General features: G+C 38.0%; 1 long non-coding RNA gene across 4 annotated transcripts in view; it reads right to left on the minus strand.

Moving 5' to 3' along the window:
• Window positions 1-13,300, minus strand: part of LOC143908851 (uncharacterized) — a 75,861-nt gene that overhangs the window by 37,040 nt on the left and 25,521 nt on the right. The window contains exon 1 of one of the 4 annotated variants that reach the window (XR_013260275.1): window positions 1-2,122. This exon is cut by the window's left edge and continues 889 nt beyond it. The exons of the other annotated variants lie outside the window; for them this stretch is intronic. This is a non-coding gene — a long non-coding RNA (uncharacterized LOC143908851). Of the gene's footprint in view, window positions 2,123-13,300 lie in introns of those variants that run through there. 4 annotated transcript variants of the gene reach the window in all.

The raw sequence follows: 13,300 nt of genomic DNA on the forward strand, positions 1-13,300 counted from the left end.
GGCACGGAATTAATAAATTCCATTTATTAAGACACTTTGCGGCATCCGAGGGGACTTTAATTCACTTTGCGTCGCGATGACACGGATTTTCCCGCAGGCAAAGGCTACCATTACGCATAATTATTCTGCGAGTAATCAGCAGAGGTAGACGGCCGCGTTCTGATTATATTTTCAGATAAAATTAATTAAGCAATACTATCAAACGTAATAAAATGGTAATTATGCATTTTAGGGGAGGCACCTCCGATCACCTTGACCTTGACATATGTTGTCAAGGTCACCCTCCTGAGTGACCTTCAAAAGTTTTTAGCCGTCGCTCGTTTTTTATTAAAAAGTTATTAACAAAAAAAGTTTGGCGACCTCACCGATTTCAATGACCTTGATATACGTTGTCAAGGTCATGACCTTGAGTGACCTTCAGAAGGTTTTAGCCGTCGCTCGCTATTCGTTAAAGTTATTAACAAAGAAGTTTGGAATATATAGCATATATAGGTGCATATATAGGTTAGTTGACGCGCTTTAAAAGTATTTAAGTGTTTAAAGCGCGTCAACTAACCTATATATGCACCTATATATGCTATATTTTCCAAATTTATTTTGTTAATAACTTTTTAACGAATAGCGAGCGACGGCTAAAACCTTCTGAAGGTCACTCAGGAGGGTGACCTTGACAACATATGTCAAGGTCAAGGTCATCGAAAGTGCCTCCTCTAAAATGCACAATTACCCATTAATTGCATGATTTAGAGTTCTAATTTATTGAAATGCAGCTGCAACGCTTCTCGTTAGAACTGCTGGACGAGAATTTATCACGTGAAAAAAGTGTAATTTTTGCTCTCGAGACTTTTATCTGTCGAAAGTGAGGAAATAGTTCCAGCGCATTCATATAGCATCATAGTTTCACTCTCCGAAATAACGTACATCAAGTATGCCTAACATTTCTAACGTGCAAAGGTTATTGCGCATTCTTGGAAATGCATGGCGGGCGGTCATTGAGGTAATCTGCACCCCCAGCATCCCTTGTTATTAGAGACACCGTTGGCAATCGTTTGCAGTCCAAGTACGAATAGCTTATCACGTTCATTGAATATCCTCCTCTAATGTCCTTGTATGTAAATTATAGCAATCAAAGCGCGATAGTAGCTCTTAGAGTCGTTCCACTTTTGAAAAACTTTTCGTGACTAATTTAACTTGATCACTTAAATCGGTTAAAAGCAAAACATGTAGAGCAGATTGTACGCAAATATAAGCGATATTAAATGTTAATAAATAACATAATAGAAAATCGCAAGGATAATCGCGGCATAAAATAGAAAAATTCAAGGAAAACTGTGCGTGAGAGCTTAAAAAAGAAAATAGGTAAATTAAATAAATTAAAGAGAAGATGCCACTTTCAGTCAGGCTGAATAGTCTAATAACTTGGTAGTCTAATAATAATATTTCTATGTGAATTTTATATACTTCTATCTAACTATTAAGTTAACTAAACTGCGCGCCGATTATTTGTCAGTTTTTTGTTGGAAAAGTAAATCCACATACTTAACTTGATAATTGATTTAACTTTTGATGTTAATAAACATCCTTATTACGTCACTGTAAAGAATTTATTGCGAAAAATATCACCACAGCCAGGATTCGAACCTGGACCTCTCTACAATCGTTACGTGGGCGATGAAATAATTAAGTGATTTAAATCAATTACAAGTGAAACGCATCGGGGCATCTACGTACGCTTCAAATATATTATAATAAATTCCACAGTCATTTTTTCCTTCTATTTTTGAAACCGTCTAAAGTGCTGGCACTTTTTAAGCTACATTTTTATTTTCGCTTTGCGAAATTTTACCGTCGTAATATCTTCGTTTTAACAGAAACATAAGATTTGATCAAAGCCGATGTTCTCGGAAATTACACAGAGATATATATTTTAACGAAAATATCAAATTTTACGTTACGTAGGATATATCAGCCAACCAAAATTTTATTATGAAATATAACCTCGTGATATATTATGGAATATCAGAGGATTAAACAAGTGATTATTGTCGATTTATTATTGCAATGCGATTTGTACGCAAAACTTATTATTTTATAAATCCGATTTACTTTTTATTAAACGTAATCCATTTTTCGGTTTACATTTTCTTTCGCCATTATTCTGCAAGCGGAAATAAAATTTATCATTAATTGCATATACATACAAAATTTTATGCGACACGTAAATTGACACAATTTACCAATTGCGTGTGCATTATTTGGTCAAAAATGATCACAAATATTTATCCCGTCGGTTAAATCTCGTTGCGCTCGATGCAACCGATTCGCTCGAAATGTAGGACACAAGCATAATACTGACACACACATTATAAGTATCAATGATGACCAATATACGGGCGACGCCTCAATTTCGCATTGCGTGTCATTGAAGTTAATATACGAATTTACGACGCGCTTGGTTACGATTTACTTACTCGTTACTTGATGCAAAAAACTTACACTATATTATATTAGGATGGACGACAATTATTAAATTATTATTCGTTAGTGCCCCCATTCGCTACTCGTCTGCCTCGCTTGGCCTCATAATCGCCTTAGCGTGAAAGACAACGAAAAGAATTAAATTAGAGAACTTGAAGCTGGAACTATAATTCACAACACGTTCCCACGAGACCTAAATAAGTAACTAAAAATAAAAATAATAAATTTGAAATGTGAATATGAAAGTATTCCCGATTCGTTATTGTGTAAAGTACGCAATAATATCAAGAGACACGGTAGTGTCTCGCGCCAAGTACACGCGGAGCGAGACCGACCGTGACTCTTTTACGCGACGCGACGGGTTGCGAGTACCTGAGATGTTGAGATCTCGATAACGAGTGAACGAATCAAGTTCTAAGTAGGCTTGATCGATAGCTTGGGGTCCAATTAGGAGGGGGTTTCTCTCATAATATTCCGCTACGTGCCCTACGAGCGGAGATATTGCGACGCAAAGTCCAAATGCGAAAATTTATTTTTAAGATACTCCTCCTCCTCCTAACGCCGACGTCTCAATATTATTATGATTATCAGAGAAACGTCCCTTTCACTTTTTCGACGCTGGCGGCGCAGGTATCGCCAGTTTCGATATCGCGCGCGTATTTCGAAATTAGTTCGATAGACTTATCGGTCAGGAGAAAGATTTCTATTTAGGTAAATTAGGGGAGCTTTCCAGCAAGCGACACAGGTCGACACAAGCATCGTTCTATCTTTCTTTTTTGGTAATGAGCAACAAAGATAAAACGATACTTGTGTCGAGTTGTGTCGCTTGCTGGAAAGCTCCTTAGGTATATATATAATAAATATTGAGTCAACGGAAAAGAAGGTTCTCTACGCTTGGCAGAAAGTGCCGCTAGAGAATTTTTAAGTCGATTCTTATGAATCAAGCTTGAATTTAATGTCTATGTATCCCAGGTTGCCGATGACGAGGTCCAGATAGTGCGCTTTATAGTTTTCGGTGTCCAGGTGTAATAATACGTTGAATTCGATGTCTACGTGTCCCAGGTTGCCGATGACGAGGTCCACATAGTGCGCTCCGTAGTTTTCCGTGTCCACGTGTATTAATATCTTGAATTCAATGTCCACACGTGTCCCAAGTTGCCGATGACGAGGTCCAGATATCGCGCTCCGTAGTTTTTGGTGTCTAGGTGTAATAATACCTCGAATTCGATGTTCACGTGTCCCAGGTTGCCGGTGACGAGATCCAGATAGTGCGCTTCATAGTTTTCGGTGTCCAGGTGTAATTGTACGTTGAATTTGATGTCTAGGTGTCCCAGGTTGCCGATGACGGGATCCATATAGTGCGCTTCATAGTTTCCGGTGTCCAGGTGTAATCGTACGTTGAATTCGATGTCTAGGTGTCCCAGGTTGCCGATGACAAGGTCCACATAGTGCGCTTCGTAGTTTTCGGTGTCCAGGTGTAATAATATGTTGAATTCAATGTTTAGGTGTCCCAGGTTGCCGATGACAAAGTCCACATATTGCGCTCCGTAGTTTTCGGTGTCTACGTGTATTAATACCTTGAAATTGATGTCTAGGTGTCCCAGGTTGCTGATGACGAGGTTCACATAGTGCGCTTCATAGTTTTTGGTGTCTAGGTGTATTAATAACTTTAAATCTGAATATGTGCGTTCAGCCGATACTCCGCTAGCCTAGCAATCGTGAACAGTTGCTCGTTTTTGCTCGTTTCCTCTCTTTTTAATCCAGTAAGTCAAAAAAGAGGAAACGAGCGAAAACGAACAACTGCTCACGATTGCTAGACTAGCAAAGTAGGACACGTAGATATCGAATTCGAGGTATTAATACATGTAGACACCGAAAACTACGAAGCGCACTATGTGGACCTCGTCATCGGCAACTTGGAACACGTGGCCATCGAATTTAAGGTATTAATACACCTGGACACCGAAAACTATAGAGCGCGCTATGTGGACCTCGTCATCGGCAACCTGGGACACCTAAATATTAAATTCAAGCTTGATTCATAACAATCGACTTAAAATTTCCCTAGCGGCAGAATTAAAATTATGTCATGACATAATAAAAATCGCTGAATTAAAATTATGTCTAGACATAATAAAAATTAGACAAAAATTATGTTTAGACATAATAAAAATTGGATGAATTAAAATTATGTCTGACGTAAAAATAATTATCAAAAATATCGATACCTGAAGATATCGGTACATATACAGTTGCGAACAACATTCAGTAAGACACGCAAATAAAAATAAATAAAGAATTTTACAGTTAACGACTTATTAACATTAATCATGCTTTATTGCGATTATGTTTTATGTTGAAATTAAAAAATATATACAAGGTGTACAACTAAAAGGGTTACAGATTATTATTTTTAAAAAACTGAGCAAAATATTAAGTTGTTGTTTTCTTTAGAAATAATAGTCCGTAACACTATTAGCTTCATACCTTGTATTATATACGGTTTATGAGATTATAAGATATATTGTTTATAAGATTAAGATGCGTAACACTACAAAAAGGCGTGATATCCGTACAAAATTATTTTTAAAAAAAAAAGGTAAAATGAGCGCCAAGTACACGCATAATAGTGTATATGTATTATGTTGTTACCCTGTTATGTTGTTACCTCGAAAAAAACAAAGTGGTAGTATTATACCTCCAAATAGCTTTATCCTGTACATACTGTTTATACAATGCGTAATATACTACAAAAAGGCGTGATATCCGCACAAAATTACCTTTTTTAAAAAAAGGTAAAAAAAGGCGCCAAGTACACGTATAGTAGTGTATATGTTGTTACCTAAAAAAAAAGAAAGTGGTAGTATTATACCTCGAAAAAACCTAAGTAACAAGTGGTAGATCTTTATATCTCGAAAAATCTCGAGAAAATCTAAGCAGTAGTATCTTTATTTCCGAAAAATTATAACCCAAGTGATACACGTCACAAAATTATGTTACCTTATCAAAAAGAAGAGTCGCGCTTCAAGTGATCTATTATAATTACAAAAAAAATGATATCTCTTTAAGTTAGAGCGCCAATTACAGAGAGAACATATCTCTTTAAGTTAGAGCGCCAATTACAGAGAGAACATGTATATTGCCTCAAAAAATAATTGTTGCACTACATTGAAAAATCTTTACATTGTGTCAATTAGAAAAGAATGTATAATAACAATTTTATAAGATTAAAAAATTTTATTTAAATTTAACAAGGGAATACAAGATATTTAAATACAAAGTTATTTACATGTGTATTTTTTAATGGCCACAAAGAATTACAGAAGTAACAGTACAAAATAAAAATATTTTATTAAAATACATAAATTTTTCTTGTAAAAAAACTTGGCGCTGCTAGACCTCGAAATTTTAAATAAATAAATAAACTTATTTTATACTTAATTATAAGCCGCATTATCCGCCGTCCGCGTAGTCACGCACACCCATATCACTCACTCTCACATCCACGCTGATAATCATTTAATATTACTCCCATTGTATTCTTCTCTGAATTATTTTTATTTATTGTTGTCCTTATTTATTTAAAAGGTCTAGCACCGCCAAGTTTTTTACAAGAAAAATTTATGTATTTTAATAAAATATTTTTATTTTGTACTGTTACTTCTGTAATTCTTTGTGGCCATTAAAAAATACACATGTAAATAACTTTGTATTTAAATATCTTGTATTCCCTTGTTAAATTTAAATAAAATTTTTTAATCTTATAAAATTGTTATTATACATTCTTTTCTAATTGACACAATGTAAAGATTTTTCAATGTAGTGCAACAATTATTTTTTGAGGCAATATACATGTTCTCTCTGTAATTGGCGCTCTAACTTAAAGAGATATGTTCTCTCTGTAATTGGCGCTCTAACTTAAAGAGATATCATTTCTTTTTTGTAATTGTAATAGATCACTTGAAGCGCGACTCTTCTTTTTGATAAGGTAACATAATTTTGTGACGTGTATCACTTGGGTTATAATTTTTCGGAAATAAAGATACTACTGCTTAGATTTTCTCGAGATTTTTCGAGATATAAAGATCTACCACTTGTTAATTAGGTTTTTTCGAGGTATAATACTACCACTTTCTTTTTTTTTTTAGGTAACATTATTATAACAAAACAAGATGTTGTAGAACGCGCAAATCTTAAAATTTTGATTGAGAAAACAAAGAATATCCAGTATGCACTTGAAACAAAAAGAAGAAAGAAATATCTTTTCGTAAAGCTGCGTCTTCTAGCACGCAGTCTGTTCCAGAAAAAGTATTTAAAAAATTGAAAAGTATTAACCCGTTTGCCACGCAGAAAAAAAAGATAAACAAGCACAATAACAACTGTGCCGCAATCAACACGTAGAACTACGTCTATTAAAATAGAACATATATGGAAGAGGCATTGAACATCGAGTCTGTGTCCGACATCGTGCGAGAGAGAAACGTTAATTGTGCGAGAGAGAAAGGTAGTGAAGCCTAATCGTCCGCAATGCGCATACGCAATAGGCATCCATTCATCCATTTATTCATTCATCCATTCATCCATTCATTCATTTATTTATTAAATTCATTCATCCATTCACCCATTCATCTATTCACCCATTCATCCATTCATTCATTCATTTATTTATTAAATTCATTCATCCATTCACCTATTTATTCATTCACCATTTATCAATTCACCCATTCATCCATTCATCCATTTATTCATTCATTCATTCATTTATTTATTTATTAAATTCATTCTCCCATTCATCCATTCATCCATTCGTCCATTCATCCATTCATCCATTTATCCATTCATCTATTGATTCATTCATCCATTCACCCATTCATCCATTTATCCATTCATCCATCCATTCATTTATTCATTCATTTATTTATTTATTAAATCCATTCACTTATTCATCCATTCATCCATTTATCCATTCATCCATTCATTCATTCATCCATTTATTCATTCATCCATTCATCCATTCATCCATTCATTCATTCATTTATGTATTTATTAAATCCATTCATCTATTTATTCATTCATTTATTTATTTATGAAATTGCAAAAACCCTTAGCTTACATCGAGAGAGAGAGAGAGAGAGAGAGAGAGAGAGAGAGAGAGATCTTTCAAAAACTATATAATAAAGTATATTTTCCTTTAATACTTTTCGAGAACAAACCCATATCGAAAAATTAACCACGAAAACATTTAGCTTACATCAAGAAAGAGAGAGAGCTTTCAAAAACTATATAATAAAGTATATTTTTCTTTAATACTTTTCGAGAAAAAGAAAACGTTGCATGAAAACGTTGCAAGAAAACGTTGCATGAAAACGTTACAAGAAAACGTTGCAGTCGTACCCCCATACCCCCCGAGAAAGACGTAATTCTACGTCAAAATAGTTTTTACTCAAGACAAATATATATTCAAATCAACACAAACATTGTTTCATATATAAACAAGAATATATATAATAATTTTTTTAAAATAATGTTATATTTTTGTATTTCAAGAATATTATAATTTAATTCGAATATTATATTTGTCACATATATAAAGAGTACAATTTTGATGCTAATAATGTCTTCTTCTTCATTGTAACATAATACAATTGAGTCAACATTATTTGTATATTTACATAGAGAATATTGAATTTTAAAATAAGATTAAACTGTTTTTATCGTTATAATATGAATATTTTTGGTTTGAAAGTACTATTATTCTCTATCCAATATTTTTTTCCTTTCTATTAATAAAAATTATTTTTAAATAATAAGAATATTTCCTTAAATAAAAATTTTCCTTATTAAACTAGATACTGTGACGTGACAAGTCGCGTCTACTTCCCGGACGGGCTCGGCCGAGGGGAATTCGGGATGCTTCCTCATTGGAGCGAGGGGAGGGCGGGTGCGTATTCTTAATTGGTCTAATTAGTTGTTAAGTTTTTAAGGGATCGCCAGTGGTGGCTGGAGTCAACATGTAACGGCCAGGAGCCGCAACGAGGAAGGGCAGAGGATTAAAGAGACGGCCAGGGGACGTGGCCGAAAGTCGGATCGCCTGGACCTCCCCGCAAGTGCATGAGTGTCGCCGGCCGGAATTCACTCCGTACTCGGTCGCAACAGCGGCAGGATAGCAGTCTAGAACACCCCGAGACACGCTCGAACGAAACGCCAGTCAGAGCAGAGTGCCGAGGAGCGGCCCAGGGAAAGGCGCAGCCCTGGGGCCGTCGCCTCGAGGGGATGCCGGTGGACGGGGCCGAGGCCCGGCCAGCCTGACCCCGAACGCCAACTCGATCATCGCGGCCCGGACAGCCGGTTGATTCGAAAAGCCCGCGCCGAATCGGTGGTAGGGAGCTGCGCCGCCGAAAGAGGAGGCGCGCGAGAAACTGAGGCTAGAGTCCCTTTATAAGAGTCTGGACAGACTGGTCCTTATTTTCATTGGACGTGCAACACCATGGCGGAACCAATCACGAGCGGTAAAATAACGAGCCTTAGGAGCCTCTCTCAGGGTGCGTATTATAGAACTTTTCGAAATGGATTCCGATCGGAATTGTTATTTCCTACATTTCTATTGTATTTTTAGGAAAAACTGTCATGCATTTATCTATATATACATCTCGTAATTTTCTCTATCAATAAATTGTTGTATACTATTATAATTTATTTTATTGAAATATTTTTTTCAGGTATTTTAAAGTTTTGGTTATCTTATCTCTATCAAGTCAAAATAAAAATATAGACAAACTCACACTTTCTCACAGCCTCTGTAGAATTCTCTCACGATATCACAACAATACAACGATTACGTGTAGTCATCGACGCCATAGTATTTTTCTTCCATCTAGGGCGTCTAGAATAGAGTCCCTAAATACGTGACATTCACGCCATGTTGTTGCACTCCCAAAGTCTGTCCAGACTCTTATAAAGGGACTCTAGCTGAGGCGCCGATGAGAGCGCCCTAGAATTGGAGTGGCGCCCCCGGAAAGAGCGGCGCACGTGCGGCCTAGGTGCCGGGAGCGCTAGGATCGGCAATCCGGTCGAGCGACACGCTACAGCGCAGGCGCGGGGAACCGGCGCGATCCCGGCAAGTCATCGTTTCCGACAGTGTCCGACACTGTCGTGCCGGCGAGGAACCTGGGAGCATCGCCCGAACTACGAGCTGCCCGGACCGAAGGAGATACTACGACACATTGTAAGGTCACCACTCTGGCGTCCCCGCGTTAAGAAAAAAGAGTTCGCTCGAGGCACTGGCCCCAGGCACGTATCGGTTACCTGAGCGCCGCAGGAATTACCTGTAGACGGCGGTATGAAACGTGCGTTACCTTGCGCTCGCATTTAAGATAGATTCGTGTGGAAATCGTGCCAGGGCCTTGCCGAGAGTGAGCTCTCCTGTGCGTAAAGACCAACCGTGCCCTCCCCGGGAGCACCGTCACGGCCGGCAGTCGCGTGGCGTTAAATTGTGCGAGTCGGATTAATCGTGTCGAATGGTGTCGCGTTACATTGTGTTAATATTCGTAATCGTGTCGCGTTTCATTGTGTTAGAGTTCGTAATCGTGTTACGTTCTGGTCATGTTGGCGAGAGTAATTGTGCCGCGTTTCCTCGCGTGAATCGGGATAACCGTGGCGATAACGGGAGCGAGTTGTGAGGGAAACGGCGAGCCGCGAGCGGTCATGTAGTTTGAAGGGCACTCGCTCTCGCATTTGAGTAACGTATCCGGGCCCTCGCCGAGGACGGCGAATATTGTGCTTGGCGGGACGGAAAGATCGACGGAATCGGCGCGGGGCCGCGGAATCTCCGTGCTTGCGAAAGAATTCGGGATTCGCGTGGCAAGCCGTAGGATCGTCCGCGATACGAGTCCTTATTTCGTGTTCGGGGGCAATCGCCGGCCAGCGTGGTCGACACGGCGAGATCGCCCATAATTTTTACATCGTGCGGAATCGAGGTGGCCCTGGTGCGCGTTAAAGGCGCAACCGAAGGTGCGGCGAGTCGGTTTGTCGGTCTCGTGGCGTAAGTTCGGTGTGAGTTCGAAGTCGTTGCGAGTTCGAAGTAAGGTTAGTTACCGCGTTACTGCGTTACCTTGACTCAACTAATTATTCATGTTAAGCTTTTGTGTGTTCGTCTGCGTTTATCTGTTGCGTTGGCCTGATCTCGCGTGCGTATTTACTACAGTATTTAAAATTCGACATTCTCGCGTGCCCTTATTGCGTCGTTTATGCGGCATTCGTGCGTCAGCCTATCCGACTTTTGTGCGGTAATTTACACAACATCTTCGCGTTAATTCGTTGCCGTGGCGTCGATCCGCCGCCGATAAGGTCTCGTTACCGCGTAGTCTGATTCCGGGTGCGAGATGCTCAGACCAATTATACCAACACCTACTGTGATTGAGATTCGGTTGCAAGTGTTTTATATCTGACTAAATATATATGTTATCTTATTATTATCATTTTGTGTGTGTTTCATTGCGTGACGCCTCTCTCCAAATTCCCTGAAAGAGAACTACGCCCTGAGGTATTGTCGGGGATATTGCGTTAGATATAATAGTGTACGGTGGTGCGATCCGTCGCACCTGGCGCCCAATCATTTGGTGTCTGAATTAGTTGCGCGTGCTGCCAATCCACGATAGCCCTCCACCGGATTGCGAGACCGGGGGAAAAAGCGTCGCAATACATATAATACTTTAATGCAAGTAATTTTTCTGTTTAACGCGCGCTGTATAATCTCATTTTAAGATTTACATGTTAAAAATAAAGATATGCTCTAAATAAGAATGAAGAAGATTTTATAATATCCTTGAAAGAGATTGTGGACAACTTTAGGAAAACATTCAATTTGGACTAACTATGCGTTCCAAATTTTTTTTCGTACGATTGAACACCTTACGCCTACGCGCAAATTCCGCTAAGCGTATCCATGTACCTCCCTCGTATACCTGAGGACAGAATTAATACCTAGTGAAGATGAAACACATAATGCGCGCGAGAACTTTACTAAAACTATGCGCTCGATGTTTGTCGAAAATGCGCGTATAGTACCACGAGTACCTGAGTGAAGGACCGTACTTGTCTCGATATCCTCGTCGTTTCCACCCTTGTCTACCTCCCACGCTCCTCTACATTCTGTCTCAATTTCCTCTCTCCGTCTTGCTCACTCTCTCTGCTTACCCCTCCGACTGTGTTTCTAGTATATACAGTGTCCTAAAAATTGACCGCGAGGGCGTATAGCTTCTTTACATAATAAACCTCATCCTACGCTTATTACACTTCCGCACATCGGTTAAAAACACGATTGACATTAAAGAATTCTGCTTAAGAGCAAAGAGAAACAAAGTAGCAAATATACCTATCTAAATGAGAACTGCGTACTGTCACAAATATATGGATTTAATTTATAAAATTATCTCATATAAAATAAAAAAGATATTTTAAATTATTTTTAAGTAAAAATTATAATAAAATCCATAAAAAATTAAAGTAAAAAAATTAAAGTGCAAATAAAAATTTACTATTGGATATTGGATATTGCCTTGTAGAAACATTTTATATTAAAAAGATATCAAGAAAAGAGTAATATAATCGTAAAAAAACAATATATTGACATTAACTTTATGAGCAATATAGATTTGTACAAGGCAGTCAACGGAGAAACTATTTTCCGAAATATTTTCCAACGTCACCCAATTAATGTTAAAAGATTTGCAGGCAAAAAATTATTTGCACTCTTTATTCATATATATATAGAGAATATTTTATCGATTATAAAGTTTTAGTTTGTATCACGATCAATCTCGACTGTAATTTAACTTAATACCGAGATTTTACATATTGATGCGTCGAAGCTATACAACTTTCTCAAACTCAAATCTTCATCTGCATTTCTCGTTTTCGAAGCAATTATCGAGGATCGAAGAGATCTTGAACGAATTCTTCAAAGTTGTCAAACATCTCATCTCATCTCATTTTTTAACGGACTAACTGAATAATTAATGAATAGAATTTTGCGGGCAGCGGAGGTTAATTTCAGTACTGAGATATATATAACAGCCTTATGAAAAGTGTTCGTAATAAAAAATTTGATAAAAAAAGAATGTCTAAAATATATATTGTACCAACCTCATCTTCTTATTAATATATAGCAAAAAAATATCTTCTCGGTAGCTTCTATACACAGACGCACGTTATAACGATAATTCTTTCACCGTATTACGTAATTTACGTGATAATAAAAGGTAAAATTTCTTTCTCACTTTATCGCCTGCAGCGACACTTGCCGTATTACGTCCCCCTAAAAGGGTCGTTGACGAGAAAAAGGAATCAGCGGCCAAATGATTAATCTTAATTTCCTATTAACTGCCGCCTACATTTAATTCGATCATTCGAGGTCTGTAACTTCCCCGATCCGATTCATCGGACTATTTCGAGGAGGACTTCCCAGGGTGGCACAATGTGCGTCACTGCGGCGTGACATCCATTGTTGACACGGCACACATACATTGTCCGGCCATAATGGCGTCAGGTGCGAAGCACAAAGCTCTATTTTACGAGAGAGAGAGAGAGAGAGAGAGAGAGAGAGAGACAGAGATTCGTATTTCGATCCAAGCACTCGCGAGAGAAATTGTCGATGCGAGAAACTTTTCTGATTTATTTGCCGCCCGGACGTATTAATTACTCGTACGATCGACATTGCGCCGATGCCCTTTCCTATCGCGATAAAAAGTGGCTAAAACTATTTGACTTAATGTGCGAAATAAATCAACGCTTATTTTTTTTACTAGATAAGGGGACTACGTTT

This window comes from Temnothorax americanus, unplaced genomic scaffold (genome assembly GCF_048541705.1).
Source record: "Temnothorax americanus isolate GAGA-0224 unplaced genomic scaffold, ASM4854170v1 Scaffold118, whole genome shotgun sequence".
NCBI classification, from domain to species: Eukaryota; Metazoa; Arthropoda; class Insecta; order Hymenoptera; family Formicidae; genus Temnothorax; species Temnothorax americanus.